Source organism: Equus caballus, chromosome 14 (genome assembly GCF_041296265.1).
Source record: "Equus caballus isolate H_3958 breed thoroughbred chromosome 14, TB-T2T, whole genome shotgun sequence".
In the NCBI taxonomy this organism is placed as follows: Eukaryota; Metazoa; Chordata; class Mammalia; order Perissodactyla; family Equidae; genus Equus; species Equus caballus.
Window position 1 is genome coordinate 55,430,755 of NC_091697.1, and position 26,750 is coordinate 55,457,504.

Sequence of the window (26,750 nt, forward strand, 5' to 3'; positions counted from 1 at the left end):
TGTCTATGATAGGCCAGATCATTCCTCCAAAATAAGGAGGAGTCCACTAGTGCGTGAGAACAAGTCTTCACAAATAACTTCTCAGCAGATGCAACCATGGTTGGGCTGAGGCTTAGCTCCCTTCTCTCCCCTGGAGCTGACACTCCAACTCCTTGCCCACTTTCCTGGGATGCACCAAGATTGGGTGGTTTATAGCTAAGAGCAAGGACTTAGAAACCAGAAAAAAGTCAAGTTCTGATTCCAGCAAGGCCATGTGTTGGTGATGTGACCTCAAACAAGTTGCTTACCCTCTCTGAACCTTGGTTTCTTCACCTGTAAAATAGAGATAATAACAACACCTACCTCACAGAGGTGCTCTAATGGTTAAGTGATTTAATGCACACAAAGAAATTAGCACAGGGCTGGAACAGAGCTAAAATTCAAAAACTGGTAACTGTCCACTCCACATTTGTTGGTAATTGTTCAAGGCACCAACCTCCTCATATAGGCTGGTGACTCACAAGTCTGTGTTTCTGTTACTCGCTGCCTCCTAGGCCTCCACATGTGGACTGTACAGATACTTCAGTCTCAAAACAGCCACAAAAGAACCCTCCTCTTCTCCCCAAATGAGCATAACACATAAGACCTTCACCACCTAGTCCACTCCCATCCCTGACATATATAGCTTTAGCTCTCACTCCACGGGATTAGTCACACCTTTCTAAAAAGAAAATGGTATGTTTGCACGGCTTTTCCTCTGTCCAGAATACCCTTGCCTAGTTTCTTGGGCTAACTCACTCCTATTGCTTTCCATTCAAGCATCACTTTCTATGAAAGCCTTCCCTGACACCCTCTCCCACCCCAAGCTGGGTCAGGAAACTTACAAGCTTCCACAGGCCCCTGTCCTTCTCCTACCATTGCCAGTATCACACTGAATCAGAATGGCCTGTGTAGTAGACAAGCATCTCAGTCTACAATCTAAATTGTGCACAAAAAATACCTTTCCTTTGTTGCTCAGTAACTGAGCTTAATTTCCATTCAAGCTCCCAAATCATAATCTCAGTCACTTCAGGTAATATTAGCTACCTTGAGATTTTATCAGCCAATTCGACCCCACCTCCAATCCCCACACCTTCTCCAGCTCCACTCTGGGCTCTGAGGGTCTCATACTGTATTGAGGGATGGGTTGGGTGGGGAAGAGATGGATGGGGCATCTACCCCTCAGTTATCATCATTAATTCATGCTGGCATCTGCTGAGATGGAGCCCACTCCTCTCTGATCCTCTGCTATCAATCTACAGAGGTCTTAGCTCTGCCCCGTGAAATACCTCCTCAAGTGCAGCACTACTTGGTTATTTCTGTGTCTCTTTGGGTGCATGGGAATCACTTTCCTGTTCTCCTTGCAATACTGAGCTCTAAGAAGCCATCTCAAGGCCATCTGCCCTAGACACTCCACTGCTTCTATGTGTCAGGATAAAGAAAGGACAATTCAAGGAGTCTTGTCATCCTCCCAGGCTCCAAGAAAGTCAAGCGCAGATCTCCTCCCTCCAGGTTGTCGCCTAAACCTACCTGTATATACTGTCAGTGTCCTAACTCATTCTCCCTAGAACTCATCCCTAGAGCCATGAGACCCCTTCTGAGGGAACAGCGCCAGTGTTTGTTTTTACTGTATTCCTTCCAATTCTCCTCTTTAGCCCAGAAAATCTTTATCTTTTATGGAGCAGGAAAAAAAATCCCAAACTCTGGTCAGTCTTATATACTCTAGACCCTGAGTCTGTTCAAGGCAAGATTTTTGGCAACCCAAATTCCTAAGCTTTCGGAAGGCAAAAGTCTTTTTTTCTTTCAAACTATTGTCTGTGTCTTGAATTTTCAAACATGTTTGGAAATTCAAAAGCCAAGACTCAACTCATATCTTTCTGTGTTCTGCTGTGAAAATCCTTCCCTGAGGCAAAGAATGCCTCAAGGTCTAGTTTGAATACGGAACGTGTCATAGGACAAAAAAAGTAGTAACCAAACACAGCAGTAAATACATCAAAATAGTATCTCACTACCTCTTAACTTGTCAGATTCTCCACCAGACTGAGCTCTCTGAAATAGATTATTTCATTTATTTTACTAACATTTACCATGTGCTCAGTAAATTTTAGTTGAAAAATAAATGAATAAAAGATTGATTTCTGTTTACAGAGTTTGGAATTTCAAGAAATAAACAATGTACTGGACTACTAAACAGAGTGTGGATAAACGATACAAAGGGAGCAAAGGTCTCTGTATTGGAATGGCAAAGCCAACAGAATAGACAATCTTGATTCTTCTGCACGACATTTTTTTCCCCAGCATTTACTAAGCAGTTACCATGAGCCAGACACTGTTAAATATTTTGCATACATTATCTCACTTAATTCTATCTTAGAAATGAGAACGTGGAATCTTTTAGGGAGCAAGACTCAGAAGTGCTTGGGGCTCAGTTTTTTTACTAGAAAATGGAAGGGCTCTCTTTCCTCACAGAATAGCCACCAAGCTCAAAGGCTTATCAGTCCAGGTATAGTGAGATGGAGAACACGTGAAGTTATAGAAAATGCGCATCTTTCCTGGCATCTGCAGCTATGACCTTATTAGACCCGCAAGTGAAAAACCAGGGAACACATTTATTATTTCATTTCATGTCCTGTATTATCAACTCTTGCACTGAGATAAATTCATGGAAGTTAATATGGGGAAACTGGTAATAATTTCAGGAAGGCTCTTGGAAACCTCATATTCAATTTGCCCTGAGGGTCATAATTTAACTTTCAGTCAACACAGCTGAAATACGTGGCATGAAAATTTTATAGCCAAAAGAGAAAGTGTGTGCCAGGAGGTAGCTTCCTTTATGAGTTAATTATTTACTTTTAAAGGGAAAATATTGCAATGTAAATCACAGGTGCATTGTTCCTTAGATTCTGGCTGGAGAATGGAGATGACTATGCTCTCTATAATCAAATGGAGTCATTTATTCAGATTCGTCCTAAAACTACTGCTGTCCAGTTATATTGCCAAATTGGAAACGAGGGAGAGGGCAGTTTGGTACAGGGAACGACCGCAAGACTTAGACAAAAGACTTGGGCTCAAGCGAGGACTCTCGCCTTCCTCACTTGCTAAGTCACTTCTGATCCCGACCCTGTTTTCTCATCTGTCTCCTGGGGAGAAGAATAACAACACTACCTATAGTGCACAGTTGCTGTGAGGACCGAATCAGTTAATACATGTGAAAGAGCTTTGTGCACTGTGAAACCTCGTGCCCTTGTGAAAGGAGAGAACATAACCTGGCTAATGGGCTTATGCTTCCTGTCCCTCTTGTAGGAATAACGAGAATAACAACTAGCACTCCTATAGTGCTCACTATGTACAAGTACTAAGTGATTACAAATCTAAGTGATTACAAATTCAACTCATTTAATCCTTAAACAACCCAATGTGGTAGGTTCTATTATTATTCCCATTTATCGATAAGGGAACAGAGTCAAGGAGAAGCTAAGTCACTTGCGTCAGGCAGTAAGCTGTAAAGCTGGGGTTCTAGCCCAGGCCATCTGGCTCCAGAATTTCTGCCCCTAAAGCCCTTGGAAAGGATGTCTTCCAGTCCACCTCCCAGCCTCCTCTCAGACACCTTTATCCTTTGATCCTACTGTAAAGTCATACTTCTTTGGGCCATAAAATAGCTAAAAGAAGTGCATCTCTCCAGAAGAGAGTCTGCTTTGGAAACTGGTGCTCCTTTCCCTGCTTAGTACTATATTTACGTACCTTACAGAGATGTAACTGCTGCTTGCTGGTCCTCCCTCTGCCCTATGAGGTCATGCAGAGCAGGGTGGATCCCTTCCACATGGAAGCAGTTCAAATACTGAAAGATCATCCTCAATCCACCGTGAGCCTTTTTTAAAAATTAAGCATCCAGACTCTTCAACTTCTTATCCCATCGGATGGTCCTAGGACTTCTCCAAATGCTCACTGCCCACTTCTGTGTTCCTCTGATTTTGTCCCCTAGAGATAGGCTATGATTGGACATACAATGACAAGGGCAGTCTGTCCAGGGCAGAGGCCAGGACTGCCATTTCCTATAGCCAGGGCGGTACATCACACATTAAAGCACAGCTAAAAATCTTTCTTAATCTTCACACACTGCTATATCCATCTGAGCTCAGTTTCTCTCCAGCCTGGAGTTTGAGGGCTGTAAGATATGGAAGCACTTTCTGGTAGAGAACAACTTTCCTGACTGGAGAAGGCTCAACCAACTCCCATCACCCAGAGTTTGATTATGTTTTTAGATTATTTCTCTCCCCACCTCCCACAACCTCCTGGATTCTTCCTCCTCATTCTCCTTCCTTTAGGCTCCCTTTTTTCAACTTTTCTAATCATTTATTAATTCATTCATCCAACAAATATTTATGGAAACTCTACTAAATAACTAGTACCCCAAATTGGGAGCCAGAAAATATTAGAACTGTTTAGTAGTTCTGAAGAAGGTGGAGACTCAATATATTTTTTTGAAGTCTTTTGGGAATTTGCATACATCTGATTTATTCAAACTCTCTCTCTGCTTATACAGATATGATTCTACCTTTACTTATAGTGGGTATTCAATAAGTTCTTGCTGAGTTTAATTAAAGGTGTATAGATGTATGATGTATATATGGTGATCTATGACATGTCCAATTGTCAAGGAAGGAAATAGAGAGGTGTACCCAGTTTACTTTGTGGATTCTAACATTTCTATTTTCATCTTGCAACTGCATTAAGAGAGCAACAAATCAGATAATTTTCAAAGAAATGTCTAAATAAAGAAAAGCATTTGTAGATTTTCTCAAGGACGCCCTTTATTCTGTTGACTTTGGGGAGATATTGGGTACCAAATGATTTGTTTTAATAATAATTTCCTTAGGTGAAGGGTTTTCTTTGATTTCCTTTCTGTTTATGACACTGATCTATATCGCAAATTGTTTAACTCTCAGCAAACAACAAAGCGTGGAGTTGTTAAGTCAATCTATGCTTATAAAGAGTTACTAACAACTGTCTGTCATTTTTTAGGCCTTGACTTTTAATAGAATTTTCCTCTCCCTTTATATACTGTATCACCTATTTATTGCTACATCACACACCATTCCAAGACTCAGTGGTTAAAACAATAGCCATTTTATTGCTCACAATGTGGGTAAGCTGGGCTCAGTGGACACAGCTTGTGTTTGCTCCACATGGAGTCAACTGGGACGACTCAGCCAGCAACAGAGATCCAAGAAAGCCTCATCCATATTTCCGGAAGCTTTCTGCTGGCAATAGACTGGGGTTCCTCAGTTCTCCTCCAGATGGCCTCCCTCTCCACGTAGCCTGTCTAGAGCAAGATGGCCCAGACTTTTTTACATGGTGGCTGGGTTTCAAGAGCAAATGCAGAACCTACAAGGCCTCTTAAGGCCTGAGCTGTAAAGTTCCAGAACACCACTTCTACTACATTCTCTTGGTCAAAGCAAGTCACAGGGTCAGTCCAGATTCAAGGGGTTGGAAAATAGACTCCACCTCCCGATGGGTAAAACAGCAAAGTCACATTGCAAAAGGATATAGACACAAGAAGGCATAATTCACTGGATGCTATTTTAAAGAATCCTCTACATGCAGGCTCTCCAAATGGATGGAATGATGTCAGTCAGATGAAGTAAGACGGACTTTCCTGCTAAATCCTGGTGAGAGCTGACCTGGAGTGTTTCGCCGAGCCCAAGTACTCCCACCAACATCAAAGCAGCCCACAAGGAGGACTGATGTGACTGAAGAAGGTCATCCTTGAGGTACACCTTGAGTCAGTGGACAGGGGTTGGCTGAAATGGAGACTACTGTTCAAAGCCCAGTGCATGGGCTTGGCAGCCTGACAGACCTGGGTTCGAATCCCAGTTTTGCTACTTGCCGTCCTGGGCAAGTTCTCAACCTCTGTGAACCTTTTCTTCTCAAGCACAAAATTGATGTAATATTATTAGGCGCCTCTCAAAGGCTCTTATAAGAATTAAATAAAGTTTTTCAGGTAAAATGCTCAGCACAGGACCTGGTAAAGAGCGAGTGCTTAATAAATGACAGCTCCCATTTCACCTGGATTGGAAGCTTTTTCCTGTAATGAAAATGCTCCTTCTATCTCCATGAGCCTGGTAGTAGAAGGCAGGCTGGAGTTTCCTTGGCCGGGAAGCAAGAGTGAGATTCAAAACATTGAACAATCTGTGTAGTCCTGGACTAGCCCGTCAGAATCGAAGCCTGTCTTAGGGCCCTGCTGTGCTGGCCATTAACCCTTCAGTTGCTGGATTGGGGGAGGTCTAGGAGACCCCAGGGGACAGGCCAGGGCAAACAGGGTGGCCGGGGAGCCCGTGAAGAGCTTGGAACAGTGACTATTTACTAACAAATACAGAAATATTTTGATGTTGTGACCCCAAATACGGCCATACAGGTGTGGACCAGCTAAAACAACAGCCGTGTCTGGGACAAGAAATGCCAAGGCCCCTCTTCTGCAGGTGACTTGATTAGTGCAGCCAGCCTGGAAGAAAGAAGCCGAAATCTCATCCCTCCCATCTTAAGGAGCGGGGTTTAAAAAGCAATTGATACCCAGCAATGATTCAAACCAGGTAACAAAAGCATAATCTGGCAATTTTGTCAGGGTCCTGCTGCACCCAACGGCCTGGCAGCCAGCAAAGGAGATAAACAGCAGCCAAGAAACAACTGAAGATGAGCATCAGAGGGAGCAGGTGAGATGTGGAGAGAAACTAATAAGGCAGGAACACAAAATGTGCAGCCACAAGTATGGAAGACACGTCAGCCAAAGAAGTCAAGCTCTTTAAAGATGGAAGGAGAAGGGGCTCCTTGGGAAATGTCCACACAACCACTGCTAAGTCCAAAGCTCTGTGTTTGGAGCTGTGGGGGCCAAGACAGTGAAACTGCTCCTGCCTTTGAGGGGCTCGTGGGTACAATGACCAGAGAGCTCACTGCCCGGGCCTGAAGTGGGGGCATGCAGCAAGGCCAGTGACTGTGACGATAAGAAGGAAGAGCCTGGAGAGTAAACTCCGGAGAGAAGGGGCAGGATGGAGGACATGAATGTGCTCTCAGGAAAAACAGGGTAAGTGTGTGAGGGAGCCTGCCCTGGGTAGGCCTTGAGGCCTGGGTAACAGGGACGGCTTGGCCAGGGATTCTCCAAGTGACTGGAGTAAAAGTCTCCTGAGCCTATGGAATAAGGCCCTATTTCCTGAGCCTACAGTCAAGACCCGCCACAATTTGGTTCCAACTTACTTTACCAGCATCATCCCCATAATGTGTAACTGCACAGAATGGGGAAATGAATAGCACGTACTTGATGGGGTAGTTATGAGGAGTAAGAAAGCTAATATATGTGTGAATCATTTAACACAGAGCCTGGTCCATAGTCTATACTTGGTAAATATGATGGTTGTTTCCACTACCATGTACAGTTCAGCAGTTGTGCACTACACAAAATCATTCAGCCGCTCCAAGTCATGTTCCCATGTGGTGTGCCTGCCCAAGGGGGTGCCATTTTCTCATTTCCTAAAATTACTGTATTGGCTAGCAGAGCCCTGATTTCCTCATAAGGTTTTGTGAGAATTAGTTGAGATTATTATGGTTATTATGTGCTTAGCTCAGTGTTTGACAAGAATTATATGTTCAATAAATGTTCATTGTCATTGCTTTATTGTTGTCATAGCTGATGACGTTTGATCTCCAATAAAAAGAAAAATTTCCTTACCTGTTAAACAAGTTTGCCCACTGCCTGCTGAACATGGATTGTGCGCGGCCCTTCCGAGTTTTCATCGGCCTGTCTAGTGCATCTCTGATGGTGAGAGCCTCCCCACGCCCGAAACCCCTCTTCAGTTCCCACGCCCTCTGTAAATCCTTCCCTGACAACCCTTGCCTTCCTCTTTTGAACCCCAAGAGCATCGACTGTCGGCATAAATCACTTAGGAATTAATCATTCTGTGCTGTGTCATAGCTCCCTATTGTAGTTAAATTTATTATGCTGAACTGTCTTTATATCTTCTTCGTTGCCTGTGTCCCCACCCTACCCCCAACTCTTGGCTATCCCTGCAGCACCTAACCCAGTCAGTATCCAGCACCTGGGAAGAGCCAGGTGTGCTCATTTGGAGAATCACATGAGATATGGTAGTGACTTGAAGAGCTAAGAGCGAAGTGCCTATGGAAGGTCCTAGGATGATTATGAAGAAATCTGCAAAAAAGAGAATCAGCACGTCAATTGATCAAAATGTCCACTTCAGGGTGTCTGTGTGGACAGAGTCTAAGCAGGTGGCTCATGTCTATGTGTTGCTCATTTTCCAGGATGCTCTCAAATGAAATACCGAGTCCCAGTGAGCCCCTGTGAGTTCACCTGCAGTTCTGAGGAACTGTTTGTTCGCCACGTGAACATGGGAGCCTTGGGCCTGACTTAATGATCCTTTTGAAATCGAGAAGAGATGAACTCTTGCTTCACACTTTGTGCCTCTCTCCCTCAGCTGGAACCTTATTCATTGAATAAGCATGTCCTGAACATCTGACAAAGTACAGAAGAGGACCTAGGACCAAGATGAATGAGTTACAGACCCTAACCTGAAGGGGCTGAGGGTCTGTGGGGAGAAAGTTTGCACAGGAACTGCAGATTCTTACTCAACTAGGACCAAGTGCCAGAACCCATCCACATCAGGTGCCAAATGTCCAGGAGGGCGCAGAGGGGTCAGATGGCTCGGGTGCACCCTCATCCACACCAATCTCCTTCACCAGTTATCCCTCCCCCACCTCCAACACTCATTCCAATCCCAACTCCTTCTAGATCTTTTTCTGGATTCTCCAGCAACAGGAATCACTCCCCTATTAGGATCACTCAGCCCTTTTGGTCAACACCTGTAGCTTCCAAACCATCTCACAAAACATTCTGCATTGATACTGCCAAAATCCTACCAACATTTGCTTCTAGTTTCATAAGATGCTGAAGTGAATGTGAGCCTTGGAGTGTCACCATAATGCCCAATTTCAAATATCGGTGTTCATCAAAGTAGCCACACTAATTGACTTATGAATGTGTACATGAACAGTATAAACATAAAATCAATCTGTAATAATTAAAAGTTTTTTATCTGTTTTAAAATGTTTGAGATTTTGTTTGAAAATGGGTCCCATTGCTAACAACAAAATGAAACACAAGTTTGAAAAAGATTGCTTCCTATCATAGATCTGGTAATTAACCCTTAATGTCCTGAAGAATCACTGGTGTTGTTGTCTTGTATTTTCAATATGTGATTATCATGTATTAATTATTAACTGTGGCGGAGTTTTTCTAATGTTCTGGAAATTGCGTTCAGTGCCAGAAGCAGCTGAAGCTGGGGGTTCTGTCATTTTGAGAGAGGAGTTCTAGCTCTCCTTGCCTTTCTCCAGTTTGAGGATTTGGACCTGTTCATTTCCAAGGAGTGTGCACAGAAGACAGGAAAGGTATCGACATCATTTTTCTAAGCTTTTACAGAGATGATGCCCATCTGTTCTACTTCCCTAATCCATCCTAACATTGATAAAATCAGGAATTCCAAAGGGGTCACCGATGTTTCACCTCCTCTGGCTGAGCTAGCTCTTCATCAAACTGGTGTTCCAGACCTCCTTCTCCCAAGGAGCCTCCAGTATGTTTGCCAGGCTTGCGGAGTCCCATTTGAGGACTGTTAGGAACCATCCAGAGTTCTTTCAATGGTAGAGATCAAGCACCAGGGGTTGCCATGATCTATTGTCAGGTATGTTTCAAATTGTTTAACACCGGAAATACTTTAAGTAAGAGTTAAAATACTAGGAAACAGGGGCTGGCCCCGTGGCCAAGTGGCTGGGTTCGCGTGCTCCACTGCAGGCGGCCCAGTGTTTCGTTGGTTCGGGTCCTGGGCGCAGACATGGCGCTGCTCATCGAGCCATGCGGAGGCAGCGTCCCACATGCCATAGCTGAAGGACCCACAACGAAGAATATGCAACTATGTACCGGGGGGCTTTGGGAGAAAAAGGAAAAAACAAAATCTTTAAAAATATATATATACTAGGAAACAATTTAGCACAGACAATAAGCACATTCTGGAATCAGACTAATTTTTATTCCTGGCTTCTCCACTGATTTGCTGGATGACTTTGAGAAAGTGACTTAACCTCTTTGAGTTTCAGCTTCCTCATTTTTTAAACAAGTAATATTAATACTTACCTCTTAGACATTTTGAGGATTAAATAAGATGATACATGTAAAGTGCTCACAGAGTGTCTGACACTCAACAACTGTTAGCTATTATTTTTAATTAGTGAAGTTTATAAATTATTTGCTTTTATAAAGTTAAATTAACAAAGCTTCACTCTCACTGACCCACATTCTAAAATGCTTTCTTGAATGACAGGGAAAAGCTGGCAGTGTAGTTAGGCTGTGGGAAATGGCTCACAATCTCAGGAATACCAAATAGAGAGTCGTGCGCACATAAACATCATTCATTGTGTGTTATGGGGGCGGATTCAGACATGCTCCTTGGGGTAAAGCCAGAGGCATTTCTTTGGGAGTGGAGTTCTCAAGGCTCAGTGGTGATTTTTCTTTCATTTTAAAGTGTAAGGACTCAAAGATCATGTCTAGAGCCCAAAGACGTCAAGATGCTCAGCAGTAAGAAGACATAAGCTTTGTAAGCAGAGATATGGGTTCAGAGCCTCGCTTAACCACAAATTATGTGACCACAGGCGAGTTACTTAAATTCTATCAGTCTCATTTTCCTTTTTTATAAAATAGGACAAGTAAAACAGATCTCTATGAAGTGTTATAATGATTAAGTCAAACTACATAAAGCACATAAGCTAGATTTTTTTTTCCATATGACATTAAGCAAGATAACCTCTGAACATCAATTCCCTCATCAATATAATGAGGATGAAAATAGTCTAGCAGGGTTGTTTTTTTTTACACTTTTATTGAGTCATAATTGGCATACAATAAACTGCATCTACTTCAAGTGTACGATTTCATAAGTTTTGACATATGTATTCACCCATGAAACTACCACCTCAATCAAGATAAGGAACATATATCCATCACCCTCAGATGTTCTCTCACACATCTTTGTAATCCTTCTCTCCTACTCCTCCCCATTCCACTCCCCCCTATGAATTCAGGCAACCAACCACTGATTTGATTTCTATCATTGTATTAGATTGAATTTCCTAGAATTTTAGATAAATGGAATCGTACAGTATGTACTCTATTTTTGTGTGACATTTTTTCACTCAGCATAATTATTTTCAGAGTCATAATAGCGTGTATCCATAGTTCATTATTTCTATTGCTGAATAATATTCTATTGGATGGATGCAACACAGTATGTTTATCCTTTTTCCTGTTGATAGACATTTAGGTTCTTTCTAGTTTGAGACTATTCTAAATACAGCTGCATTGAACATTTGTATAAAAGTCTTGCTTAGACATATGCTTTCATTCCTCTCAGGTAAATTCCACTCCTAAGAACAGAATGGATGGGTCATGTGGAATAGGTAATGTTTAACTTTTTATTATTATTATTGAGGTCAAAACGGTTTATAACATTGTGAAATTTCAGGTGTACATTATCATTTATCAGTATTCTGTATAGACTGCATCGTGCTCGCCACCAATAGTCTAATTTTTATCCATCACCATACATATGTGTCCCTTTACCCCTTTCACCCACCCCCCCATCTTCTTCCCCATAATGTTTAACTTTTGAAGAAACTAAAAAACTTGTTTTCCAAAGTGTCTGTACCATTTTATGTCCTACTATCAGTGTATGAAAGTTCCAGTTCTCCACATTCTCGCTAACATTTGGTGTGCTCGGCCTGTTTAATCTAACCATTATAATCGGTGTCCAGTAGTATCTTCTTGTGATCTTCATTTGCATTTCCCATGTAATTATGCTTGTTAGTGTTTCAAGTGCTTATTTGACATCCATACACTTTCATTGAGTGTATGATCAAACCTTTCACCCAGGTATTTATTGGGCTGTTTGTTTTCTTATTTTTCAGTTTTCAGAGTTCTTGATATACCCTGGGTACAAGCCCTATATCAGATATAGGTTTTGTAAATATATTTTGTCAGACTCTGGCTTGTCCTTTCTTTCTCCTACAGTGCTTTTCAAAGAGCAGAAATTTAATTTTGAAGAAGTCCAATTTATCAATTGTTTTTCTTTTATGGATCATGCTTTTTGTGTCATATCTGAGACCTGTTTGCTTAATCCAAGGTTACAAAGGTTTTCTTCTATATTTTCTCTTAGAAGCTTTATAGATTTAGGTTTTACATTTAGGTCTATGATTCATTTTGACTTTATTTTTGCATATGGTGTGAGGTAGGATGAAAGTCCTTTTGTTTGTTTGGTTGCTCGGTTTTGTTTTGCCTATAGAGGTCCAATTGTTCAGCGCCATTTGCTGAAAAGACGACTGTTTCTCCACTGAACTGCCTTTGCACTTTTTCAAAAAGCAGTTCTCCATACACGTGTGGCTCCATTTTTAGATTCTCTGTTCTCTTCCATTTTTTATTGGTCTATCTTTGCAGTGATACCATACATATTAATTACAGCAGCTTTATAATAAGTCTTGAAATCAGTCGTATTAGTCCACCAGTTTTGTTCATCTTTTTCATAGTTGTTTTGCCTATTTTAGGTTCCTTGAATTTCCAGTAGAATTTGAGAATCAGTTTTTCAGTATCCACAAAAAAATAAAAAGCCAGTCAGGATTTTTATTGGAGTTGAATCTATGAAACAACTTGGGAGAATTTGTCATTTAACAATATCTGATGACCAATAGTAATATCTTAACAATGTTGAGTTTTCTAACCCATAAGTACAGTACATCTCTCTACTTTCTTATGTTTTCTTTAACTTTTCCTGGTGTTCAGATCTTTCACCTCTTTTGTAAGACTTTTCCCTAAGTATTTCACACTTTTTTGACCCTATTATAAATATTAGTTTTATCCATCTTTTCAAATACATGTTTTTATTTCATTTTGATTTTTCTCTATTTTTTGTTTTCCCTTTCAGTGATTTCTGCTTTGAACCGTATTATTTCCTTTTTTCTCTTACTCTGCTTTAATTTGCTCTTCTTTTATTGTGTGTTTTTTAAGGTGGTATGTGTGATCATTGATTCGTGAGTTTTCTTCCTTCTAATATAGGTGTGCAGTGTTATAAACAGCACTAAATAAAATACTATTTAGCAGCATTCCACAAATTCTCATTGTTTTTTCAATTTAATTCACTTAAAAATATCTTCTAATTGCTCTTTTGCTTTCTTCCTTGATCCATGTGTTATTTAGAAGTATGTTATCTAGTTTCCAAACATTTGGAGATTTTCCAGAGATCTTTCTGTTATTGATTTCTAATTCTATTATGATCAGAGATCATATCGTAATCCTTCTAAATTTATTAAGACTTATTGTATAACTCAGTAGTCTTGGTAAATGTTCTGTGTGCACTTGAAAATAATGTGTATTCTACTGATGTCAAGAGAGCTGTATAAATACCAATCAAGTTAGGTTGGTTGATAGTGTTGTTCAAGACTACTATGTCTTTGAAGAATTTTTGCATGCATGTTTGAGTAAGGGGTATTAAAATCTTTGATTAGAATTATGCTTTTGTTTATTCTTCTTGTAGTTCTGCCAGTTTTTGCTTCATGTATTTTGAAGCTGTGTTATTAGCTATATAAACATTTCATATTGTTATGTCCTCTTGATGTATTGACCTATTTATCATTATGAAATCACTTTCTTTATCCCTGGTAATATTCTTTTCTCTGAAATATATTTTGTCTGATATTAATATTGCCACTCTAACTTTCTTTTGACTACTATTACCAAGACGCCTATTTTCCCATTCTTTCACTTTTAATTTTTTGAGTCTTTACATTTCTTGTATGCAGTATATTATTGGTTCTTGCTTTTATATCCAGTCACACAATCTCTGCTTTTTAGTTGGAGTAGTTATGTTTAATGTGATAATTAACATATTAGGTTTAAGTTTTTCATCTTGCTGTTTTCTATTTATTCCCTTTGTTCTTTGTTCCCTTTTTCTTCTTTTTCTGGGATTGAGTATTTTTTATGATTTCATTTTATTTCCTTTGTGGGCTTAATAGCTATTACTCTTGCTTTGTTGTTTTAGTGGTTTCTCTAGGGTTTATAGTACACATCCTTAACTTAGCACAGTTTATCTTCCTTCAAGTGACAGTATACCACTTCACAGAGTAAAAAACCTAACAATAACATACTTCCATTTCTCACCTCTTGGTTTTTATGATATTATTGTCATATATTTGAATATGTATGTATGTACAGTCATGTGTCACAATGAATGGGTACACATTCTGAGAAACGTGTCATTAGGGAATTTTGTCACTGCAAACATCACAGAGTGTACTTACACAAACCTAGATGGTGCAGCCTACCACACAGCTAGGCTACAGGATAGTAATCTTATGGGACCACTGTCGTATATGTGCTCCATCATTGACTGAAATGTCATTATGTGGCACATGACTGTATTATAAACTCTCCAGCACATTATTGTTATTTTTCTTTAAATAGTCAATTATCTTTTAAAGAGATTTAAACAGTAAAAAAATCTTATATATTTACCTATGTAATTACCATTTCTTGTGTGCTTTATTCATGGATATTGATGCGGATTTCCATCTGTTATCATTGTCCTTATGCCTGAAGACTTCCTTTAACATTTCTTGTAATGTAGGTCTGCTGGTGATGAATTCCTTCAGCTTCTGTATTCCTGAAACAAGCCTTTATTTTGCCTTCATTTTTGAAAGATATTTTTACCAGGTATAGAATTCTAGATTGACAGTAATTTTCTTTCAGTACTTTAAAGATACTCTCTTCTTACTTGTGTTGTTACTGATGAGAAATTTTCTGGCATCTTTATCTCTATTTCTCTGTACACAACGTCTCACTTTACACTGACTGCTTAAGATTTTCTTTTCATTACTGATTTTGAGAAAATTATGTACTTTGCTGTCATTTTATTTATATTTCTTGTGCTTGCAGCTCATTTAGTTTCTTGGATTTGTGATTGTCAGATGAGGAATATATAATCTGGAGTTTAAAATGAAGTAACAGTTTGCACAATCCAGAAGGTATTAAAGATAAAGCAACTTACAACTTACCAACAGCCAATCTGAAAAGTTTTCCTTTCTAGCCTTCCTAGACTGAAGGCTAGAATCAGGGATGATACCAAGCAAATAGATCTTGGAAGAGAGTGTCTCAAACCTTTGTTTTTTGGATCATTCAAGTACCATAAGGATTTCTATTAATGGGACATACTTCTGGCAGATTCTTGTGTCCCATGAAAAAAGACAAGTTGGAGAAAAAATAGAGAGTGGGTATAGGGAAATGAGGGAGTTTTGGCAATTTGGCGCACCCAAGGGAACTTAACCTATCAAAGGTGTCTCACAAAGGCTTCCCCAGACTGGGTAAATTTACATATCTCTCAGGTGGATATCTTCTGAGGTCTAGCTTTTTCTAAGAGTTTTAGAATTTACTTAAAAACCTTAATGCAAAAAGGAGAATAAGAATAAAGAGAAAGAGGAGGGGAAAAGAGGAGGAGAGGGAAGTGAAGGAAAGAGCAAATGTTCAAGCATATCACTGCATTCTAAAATCTTGATGTTGCACATATAATTTAAGAACACCTCTGCTGTCATTCCCAGTCTCCTTTCATAAGTCTACATTCAGCCCTTTAGAAAAGCTGCACCAGGACAGAAGATATAAGGAATGACTTTTAAACATTCCTTTATCATGGTGTCATCGCACAGACTGGTGTGGAAATAATAGAGCTAGGTCTAAAAGAAAGGGGAAATAATTATGTTTCTAAATTGTAGAATTTCTATGTCCTTTCTGAGTAAGAGGAACAAACTTATAAAAAACAGAACTCAAAAGGATTTTATGAAGAATTTATTCCTGTCTGCTGGCAGAGACAACAGCTGAGCTTGGGCAAAGCAACATGATTTTGGCAAAGCATTGAATCCTGGAACAGTCAGAATCAATACAGATGGGACACACTGGCTACTTGTGACACTACTGATGCAGAGAGGCCTCCTCCTGCTATAAACTTAAAGAAATGCTTAACAAAACATTCTTCACAAAGTGCAAACTTCAAAGTTTAATGTGAAAGGAAAGAAAGGAAATCTCTAAGGGTCAGAAATGAAGACGCAAAGCAGTAAGGGGAAGCTACTGTCATGGTGGATCAAGGGAGTGTGGGACCAGATAGACGCTGTAGGGACTGGGAGTTAGGGTCTTAAGATCCAGTCAGTACCCCAAGTCACATGGGACACAACCTCATATTATAAGGATACGGTATCCCATGGGACACAGCAGGCAGAGGGGTATAGAATCCCTATTGTCCAGTATTCTATTGTATAATTACACCAAAATTTATTTATCCATTCTCTAATTGACAGACATTTGGTTTATTTCTGGTCTTTATGAATACAGACATTGCTGCTATGAACAGTCTTACACAAGTCTCCTGATGCACAAAAACAAGCATTTCTTTAGAGTATATGCCTAGGAGTGGAATTTCTGGGTAATAAGGTATTATAAGTTGTTTACAGAATGTAATATTTTCAGATGTTTTAATTTTTACTAACTGATAGGTATAAAATGGTATTTCATTGTAGTTTCTAATTTGCAATTATTTGATTACTAATGAGGTTGACCATCATTTCATGTGCTTATTGACCACTTCAAGTTCCTCTTCTGTGATGGACCAGTTTATTTTTTGTCCATTTTTCTACTGAGTTTTTGAGAAAAGTTATTTATATATTCTAAATACTAATACTTTGTCAAGCACATGTGTTGCAAATATCCTCTTTCATTTTCTGAGTGTTTTTAATTTTTTTTTTTTTTTTTTTTAAGATTTTATTTTTTTCCTTTTTCTCCCCAAAGCCCCCTGGTACACAGCTGTATATTCTTAGTTGTGGGTCCTTCTAGTTGTGGTATGTGGGGTGCCACCTCAGCATGGCCTGAGGAGTGGTGCCATGTCCACACCCAGGATTCGAACCAGCAAAACCCTGGGCCGCCGCAGCAGAGCACGCGAACTTTACTCGGCCACAGGGCTGGCCCCTGTTTGGGTTTTTTTGTTGTTGTTTTTTGAGTAATATTGTCACTGAGCTAACATCTGTGCCAACCTTCCTCTACTTTATTTGGGATGCTGCCACAGTGTGGCTTGACGAGTGGTGCAGGGTCCACACGTGGGATCTGAACCTGTGAAACCTGGGCCGCCGAAGCAGAGTACGCAAACAACCGCTACACCACCAGGCCAGCTCCCTGAGTGTTTTTCACTTTGTTTATGGCAGTTTTTGATGAAGAAAAATTTTTAATTTTACTGTAGTCAAATATAACAGTCTTTCCTTTCTAGTTTAGAATTTTTGCCATCATTTTAAGAAATCATTTCCTACCCCAAAGTCATAATACATTCTCCAATATTGTCTCCTAAAGTTATATGGTTTGAACTTTCATCTTAAATTTTAGTCATATTTTAGGAAGAGAAAAATTATATATGTTTAATATGTAAATGATCCCAGTACCATTTATTGAAAAGCTCAGCCCTTCCCCCACTGATTTGCAATTCCAATTTGGTCTGAAATCAAGATTCCATGATTTGAAGTCTATTTCTGGATTTTCTATTCAGATTCATTGGTCCATTTTCCCATCCATATACTAATACCTCACCAAATTGCTTTTATAGCTTTAAAATAAATCTTGATATCTGCTAGACCAATCCCCTCCACTATATTCTCTTCCTTTAGAAAGTTCTGGTTATCATTGCCCTTTTGCGGTTCTGAATAAATTTTAGAACTAACTTAATTCCCAAAAACAAGCAAAACACCCCACCACCAGACACACGAAAACCTGTTTTGATACTATTTTTTAAAGGTTAGTAAAGAAAGATAAAGCAAGAAAATATTAACAGAAGAATGATGTGATAATATTAACATAAAATTATACTAAGGCAAAATGCATCTTTAGGGATAAAATAGGGTCTGTCTTAATGATGAAAGAAAAAATTCATTGGGAATATATAACAATCTTGATCCAGTATAAATGCAACCACACAGCCTCAAAATGTATAAGAGAAATAAGCAGATTTGAAAGGAGACATCAATCAGTCCCCATGGGATACTTTAACACATCTCTCTCAGAAACTGGTAGATCAAGCAGGCAAAACAAATACGGCAATAAAAGATTTGAACAACAAAATAAATAATATTGATCCAGCAAACATATCCTACAAATAGAGTAAACATTCTTTTCAAGCACACATGGATAATTCACAAAAATTGACCATGTTCTGGACCATAAAAGAAGTTTCCACCAAGTAATCAATACCAAACATTGAATGCTCTAACTACAAGGCAATAACATTAGAAATCATTAGCAAAACGACAGCTTTTCAAAGTCTGTACATGCAGCTCTCACAGGGTTTTTCACAGATTACCAAGCTCTTGGAAAGAGACAGAGTGAATGGCCTCTCCCGTAAGAGTAAAGATGTAACAACGCAGTCTACAGAATCAAGCAGACCCCAATGGGATTCTAGCTCATTACTTACCAGCCTTGTGACCTTAGGCAAGTGACACAGCCTTTCTCTGCCACTGATTCCTCACAGTTAGAATGGAAAATGCTTTTCTCACAGGGCTGTATGAGGATTAAATGAGATAATACACAGCACTTGGCATAAAGTAAGACCACACAGAATTATCTAATGTTTGGGTTTTTTAGGTTTTAATTTTTTTAAGTTGTTATTGTTGGCATTACTATTATACTATCTTTTGCTTCTCAGAATCACAAAGTGAATTTCTCTTAGGCTTTCTATCCTGGCACAAGGTACCCTCTCTCAAACCTGAATCATTGATTCAGTTTCAAACACAACATTACAGCAGAGGAGGCCAAGCAGAGTAACTAGCTTCTGGCTTCTCACACTTGGTTTCTCTGGGTGTTCATGGCTCCCAAAGAAACTTCTTTTCCAATTTCTCTATTTAAAACATCCAAAGAGATTATTCAGATTTGACTGCCTCTTACCAAATGTATGGACTAATGATTCTTTTTCCCTCTATTTTCCTTATAATTTCTTCTTTTAAATCCTTTGAGGTCCTTTATGGATGAAAGTGGAGCTGTGGATATGGGACACGCTGATGAACTAGCAGTAAGGTGCCTTGGGATAGACATCCCGCCATGTCTCATTTAGTCTCCTTGTGACTCTAAAGAAGTCTGTTTAACTCTGTGCTAGTGAAATGGTGAGCATTCTGGAGACCAAATAGAACTTAAAATGACATTTTTTATTTAAAGATTTTATTTTTTTCCTTTTTCTCCCCAAAGCCCCCCAGTACATAGTTGTATATTCTTCGTTGTGGGTCCTTCTAGTTGTGGCATGTGGGACGCTGCCTCAGCGTGGTTTGATGAGCAGTGCCATGTCCGCACCCAGGATTCAAACCAACGAAACACTGGGCCGCCTGCAGCAGAGCACGTGAACTTAACCACGCGGCCATGGGGCCAGCCCCAAAAAGACATTTTTATGCACTACTTGAAGTTGTCAGCTTCTCTGCTCCCCCTCTGGCCCTCACAGCACCCCCACTCCAGTGTGCATTAGTTCTCCCTTCATATTGTGCCATAAAAATGAAAAGAGAGAGGGAAAGAGGTGTTTTATTGTAGCAAAGCTCAAGAAGATGTGAGAAGTGTTGCATAAAATCAAATTAGTAGGAGTCATGGAGAAGGGAGAGGGTCCAGGGAGCTTGAAATGTGGGCATAGATCATTGGATCTGCCACAGGACTTTTCCAGGCAACTCTGACAATAATGCCAAAGAGACATGGGTGATGATGGGTATAAAAGCCCCAAAACAGATGCTCCATGAGAGAATAGTTAAAACATAATGTACATATTCATGGAATAAAATACAGTTTTCCTGGTAAAAATCATATCTTCAAAGATTTGGTGATATGAGAGAAAGCTTCATATAAAATGATAAATAAATAATTATAAATGCACTGGAATGTGATCATTATTTTTTTCTTTATTTTGTTCTATATCTGTCTCATTTTGTACCATAAACATGTGCTACTTATACTGTCATAGGCTAAAGCCAATTTATGGAGGGTCATGAATGCCAAGGTCAAACACTGGCATTGCCTACAGTACAGTCTCCCCCATAGAGCCACGAACTCATTGGGGAGGAAGATTGTGCCTAATTTGTCCTTTTATCCCAAGTGCCTAGAACAGGATCTGGGCCTGGAGGGTGCTCAGAGAGTGCCTGTCCAAGAGAATGAATGACTTACAGGAATACATGAAAGAGTGAAGAGAAATTGGACTTGGTGAGCAATAGTTTCATGAGCAAGAATATAATGAGAAGACTATAAACAATGCATTAGACAAGCACTAATAGTGGGACATGACCAAAATGCACTTTATTTTTTTCTCCCACTGTCCCTCTAATTTTTTTCCTTATTGAAGTATGACATACAATAAACTGAAAATATTTAAATCGAACAATTTGATCAATTTTTATGTACATACACCCCCATTTAATCATCAGCACAACTGAGATAATGAACATTTCAATCACCCCCAAAAGTTTCCTCCTCGTACCCCTTTAACAGGCTTTGAGATGGAGGTCTGTGTGCAGATTTATCTGGGAGGGCTCTCAGGAGCAACACCTGTGCAAGAGTGAGGGCAGCAGGACTGGGGACAGGGAAGAGCTGGGACTGAACTGGGATGCAGAGATGACAGAGGGCCAAGCCCAGCCGACCCCACATGGAGGTCTTCAGAGTTGCCCCACACTGAGACAAGGGAGCCCGTCCTTTGTACCCTACTCCCACCAGTCATTGGATATGGACTTCTCCCTGGAGAGGAGCTTAACCTTTGCAGTTCCCTTTGGCCCAAGGCAATTCATGGGGAAGGACTCAGTGGTAAGCCTCAGCAGGCGACTTCCCAGTAGTTGTGGGAATAAGTACCTGCATCCTCAAGGGGGACCTGGGTGGGGCACTGCCACACACACTTCAATGGGTCAAGTAAGGAATACAAGGGGAGACAGACCTGATCTCCGCCTTCTTGGAGTGGGGAAATCAATAGTTTCTATTTCATAAGGGAGAATCCAGTCCAAACCAAAGCGTCTGCCTGCATTGTGCCATGCACTACTCTAAGCTCTGCACATTTATTACCTCCTTACCACAACCACCCCATCACAGCGCAGTACAGCAGATGAGGCAACTGAAGCACAGACAGGCCAAGTCATCACCACCACATAATTAGGGAGCTCAGGGCTAGCAATCAAAACTCCAGGCTGTCTGGTCCTATTCTACATTTCCAACTACTACAATCTGCTGCCTCTCTCAGCTTGTATTTCCACTCAGATTTTTTAATTATATTTTATATTGCATATCTTATCTTTTAAAAGGTACTATTTCTGCATGTTATGTTCAAAATGTGAAAATTGGTAGTTTGGCACATCCTCAATGCCTGTATTAGAAATTACCAAAGTAACATCTGCAACATTATGTGATATTTTGTCACCACATTAAGAAAGGCTGTCATTATAGTATGTAATCACTGATGGAGTGAAAACACCATCCTAGAATTAGTCTGATTCAAAGGAGTTAGAAATAGGAAAAAAAAAATATGTGTATATATATATATATATACACACACACACACACACACACACACACTCCACCAGGAAGGAGATCTTAAAGGCCTTTGTGCAGAGCCTTATTTCTTATGCCCTAGGAAATGGTGACCTTTTACTGAATTATCCTAGTAACTGAGAGATAGTAAGCTTGAGCCACGCAGTCCTCTGATGAAGCTCATTACCTGTTATATCCGACAAGGTTCAATTAGAGAAGAAAGCCACTATGACAGATTAGATATTCTAAAAGATGAGTCAGGAATTGAACTTCACACAGTTGGTGGAGCAGGTTAAGTAGTCTATGTGAAACTATTCCACCTCCTCTGGTCTGGAGCCTGAATCTGCAGACAAGGCTGTCGGGAAGAGAATATAGATGAAAATGGGGGAAGCAAGGACAAACTGGAACCTATGAGGATGAGTGGAAAGGACGAGTACACACTGCAGTCTCTCACTGCCTCCAAGCTCCTACTCGGATGATGGAGGCATCCTGCAGGAGAAACCGGCACCCTTTACCACAGAGCTAAGCAGACATCTGATCCAAAAATCAGAGAAGCTCCAAGGCAGAAACACAGCAGGACCAGGAGGTGAGCCAGCAGATCAACTGCAGTATGTGACAACGTGCAGTGGGCTATGGCAGCACCTCATGTCCTGCGCCGACCTTCTGGGCATAAAGAATGTGGCTGTTGCTTGACTTTCACCTGCCACATCTCCCGCAAAATGCCTCTTGTGGCCCAACTGACTCAGAATTATTCAGGGAAAGGAATTCTGGGAAGTGTAGTTCTAGTTAAGTTGACACAATTCAAATCCACCACACCTATTTCGGAGGGCAGACTAACACAAGAGGGAAGTGATGAGATATTCTACCTGATAAAATGTCATCCTAGATCTTCTCAAAGCAGCTCTTGGTATTACGTAGGCAAAGACTTAGGTTTTTGTTTTTCCCAAAGAAATAATGGTAAGTTACTATATACTTGACACTGTGGATTCACATCCATTACCTCAGTTAATTCTTGTGGTTAGTACAATAATTATTACTCCTATTTTGCAAACAAATGCACTGAAGTTTAGAGAAGTTAGCAGGCTTTACTCAAAATTACACAGTTAAATTGTAAATCAGGGACCCAGGTCTCTCCATTTCCATAACTCCTGCCCATTACCAACTCATTCTGCTACTCCTGTGGCACTAGTTAGAGAAAATATTTTCAATCATCACCTTTTATGAAAACCTGAGAAGATCCAAACTCTTTATCGCATTGGTGTAGCCCTACTTATGTTTTCCTGGGTGGACACTGAGAGAGTCAGAAACCCACAGGGTATTAGAACTGGAAGGGAGCCAAGAGATGGTCTCCCCCCAGAAACAAGGAAGAAGCGGGGAAAGAAGAGGATGAAAAGTTCAGGAGGAAAGTGAGAGAGTAGAATCAGGGTCTGCAAAGGGAATATTTGGCAGAACTAAGGTGGCAAGAAGAAAGTGAATGAGCAGAGGAAGGAAAGTACTCCTAGTACCCGTGCATTTTCAAAAGGAAAAGAAGGATTTGTCTAGAGTCAAGAACAGATCAAGGTCGAGTCAGGAATTTTAGCGAGGGCCGCAGTGAGAGACACAAGTTGCACATCTCTCAGTCAGACCTCTGTAAACATGTATTGTCATGACCAAAATGGACTTCTCCTTACCCTAGCTTGACTAAACTTTAGACAGGTTTCCTTTTCTTAGAGCACTTACTTTAGAAAACTTGTAACTGTAAATCCCTTCTCTGATTCTTTGAGATGTAAACCTTTCAAAAAGCTTCTTACCAGTTTTACTACCCTGTAATATCCTTCTCAAGGACCTGGGAGCCATCCCTTTGAAATGTAAATATGAAGGTAGATAGCACCCCTATCTCCTAGTTTCTGTGGGAGGATAGGAACCTAACTTCCCATGGACACCCTGCTCCAAGTTGTAAAACTGTCTCTTGTCATGATGATGTAGAAAACTTACTTTTCCTTTGGGTTAGGCCAATTAGCAAACACAGATGGCCTAGGACCCTCCCCACCCTCCATCCCAGCTCTTAAAAATTTCCCAGCCCTTTGTTTCAGCAGAGTAGACCGACCTCAGATTGGGTTTGGGCCTCTCTCTCTTATTGCAGTAGCCTTGAATAAAGTCTTTCTTACCTATTTAGTGTTGTCCAGTGCAATTTTTGCTTTGACAATCATAAACTCAATATGGAATGGGCAGAAGTGATCTACCTATGGGGAATACGTTTATTATGCAAAGGAAGATAAGAATATCAACCAAAAAATGAGGAATTCAAGCACTTAGGGGCCAAACTGACAGAAAGACAGCAGAGAGGTTTAGAGCACAGACTTTGGGCTCATCAGACTCAGGTTTGGTCCCTTGATTCACCTCTTACTGCTCTTGCAACACTGGGAACATGATTTAACCTTATTTTCCTCTATGGCACAGCAAAACAGTGGTGGTAATTTTAGTGCTGGTTGTGCTGAGAATTAAATCAATGTACTTATATCAGTAAGGTCTAACTAGGAATAAATAAAATTACCCTAATTACTTACAAAGAGGGAGCTTTTTCTCTCCCAACTTTTTATTTTGAAATATTTCAAACCAAAAGAAAAGTTAAAGAATAGTACAATAAATAGTCACATTCCCTTTACCAAGATTCACCGATTGTTTACACTTTACCTCCCTCCCTCCCACCCTTTTTTTCTCTCTCTCATTCTCTCTCTCTCTCTCTACCATTTGAAAATAAGTTGCAGACATCATGCCTAGATACTTCACCCCTAAATACTTCAGCATGCATCTCCAGAGAATAAGGATATTCTCTTACACAACCGAAACATGTTATTTCACCTAAAAAGATTCAATAATACCATCTGTTATTCAGTTCACACTTAAATTTTTTCAACTATTCCCAAAATGTCTTGTATTTATGTTTTTACTTTCTGATCCAGGATCCATTCAAGCTTCACATACTTCTCTGTATTGTTTTGCTTCTTTAGCCTTTTTTAATTTAGACAAGTCTGCATGTTTTTGTGTATTAAGTCTGTTTTTTACCACACTGACTTTGTAAAGACTCCAGGGCAGTTATCTTGTAGAATAAACCAGATCCTAGACTTGCCAGTTATTTTTCTCATTATTAGATTCAGGTTTCCAAACAACTGAAGAATATACATTCTTTTCAAGTACACACGGAACATTTGCCAAGAAAGGTCATATGTGGGGCCATAAAACAAGTCTCAAGAATGTCAACAGATTGAAATCTTACAGAGGACGTCATCTGTAGTAAGCTAGAAATTAATAGCAACACAGTATTTAGAAAGTCCTCAGCCATTTGGAAATTAAGCAATATGACTAAATAATCCATAGGCCAAAGACAAAGTTATAGGAAAACAATAGAAAATAGACTGAATGATATTGAAAACAAAACATCTCAAAAATTGTGGGATGCAGCTAAGCATTGCTTAAAGGGAAAATTATAACTGTGAATACTTATATTAGAAAATAAGAAAGATCTTAAATCAATGACTTAAGGTACAAGTCAAACCCAAAGTAAACAGAAAGGACGAAACAATAAATATGGATACAAATTGATAAAAGTGAAACCAGACAAACAAGAGAGAAAATTAACAGATGAAACTTCCTTGGAAAAAAATAATAAAATTAATAAACACTCACCAAGACTGATCAAGAAGAAAAAGAAAGAGGATGCAAATTACCAATGTTATGAATAAAAGAGAAGACATCACTGAAAAACCTACTGATGTTAACAGGATAATAAGAGAATATTACAAAGAGCTTTATGCCAATAAATTGGACCACTTTGATTAAACGGACAAATTCCTCAAAAAACACAACTTAACCAAAAATGACCTAAGCTTTAGAATAAATATTTTTATCAAATATACTACCTAGATGATGTTTTGTACTTCCTGTTACATTACTTCAGGAGGCACATAAGGTACATTATGGAACTTCTAGAGATGCCAGGCTTGATTACTCAGTTAAAGTGTGGAACATCAGATATGACCATTATAAAAGCACATTTTTCCTCTTACCCAAATAGCCTCTGGGATGATACTTTGAGACCATATAAAAAATATCCTATTCCCCAATAATGTTTCACCCAATGGTTTCAGCATTCACTGATCAACCTAATTTGAATAAGTGATTGATAATTAATAACTGATTACATTGGAGTGAAAACACTCATTTTCTAATTTATTATTATGCATTTATTAGCTCTTTTATTAAAAGAGCTTTTCTTCTCTTTCTTGACCTCTCTCTCGATATCTCTCTCTCTCATCTCATCGCTATGAACTCATTAATTCAGTTTTTACTCAACATGTTACAATCAATTATCATCATTCTTTTTGATGTGCCAATCCAGCTTTTGTACTTTTCCTTTTAATGAACCCATTAGTCTTTGTGCACTTAACTTGCTCTTTGACAAGGCTTACCTTGTCAGTTCCCTGCTCTGGGCCTGGAAATAGCCATTTCTCTAAGAAGGACTTTAGTGGTGATTGGTATTTGGAAATGCAGATCTAGCTGCTAACTGTACTCATTGCTACAGAAGTGAATTTGCTTAAAGCCCTTTCAGTGAACAGAGCTAGGAAGTACATGTGTGTCCATGTTATCTACCAATCTATATATATATATGAGCTCATATTGAAACCCAACCCGGTATCATTTGTCCTCACCTATGAAAGTAAAAACCTTGCTTCCCAAAAACATCAGTATATTTACTCATTTGCTTTATCCTATTATACACACAAAACACTTTCAGAATTATAACCACCAATACCACCACCAAGAACAAAGCTGCTAAGCAAATGTCAATAGTTCTTTCCAGTTCTTTTTGATTTTATAATATGCTCTATTTAGGGTGTACAGTCAAAGCTCTGTGTCCAAAAGTTACTTGACTTAATTCTTCTCTTTGTGTGATTATTTTCAACTTGACATGCAGTTGGGTCATTTTTTCTGTTTATATTCAAATTTAATGTCTGCCTTTTCATGTTTTTTGTTATATTTAAAATATTTACATGGTTCAAAATTAAAGCTATATAAAAATGTTCCACTAAGAGAAATC

At 39.5% G+C, this 26,750-nt stretch overlaps 1 long non-coding RNA gene across 2 annotated transcripts in view; it reads right to left on the reverse strand.

Annotated features, from left to right (window-relative positions):
- LOC111767806 (uncharacterized) overlaps positions 1-26,750 on the reverse strand; it is a 293,689-nt gene that overhangs the window by 120,647 nt on the left and 146,292 nt on the right. The window contains exon 7 of one of the 2 annotated variants that reach the window (XR_011425567.1): positions 18,609-18,694. The exons of the other annotated variant lie outside the window; for it this stretch is intronic. This is a non-coding gene — a long non-coding RNA (uncharacterized lncRNA). The remainder of the gene's footprint in view (positions 1-18,608; positions 18,695-26,750) is intronic. 2 annotated transcript variants of the gene reach the window in all.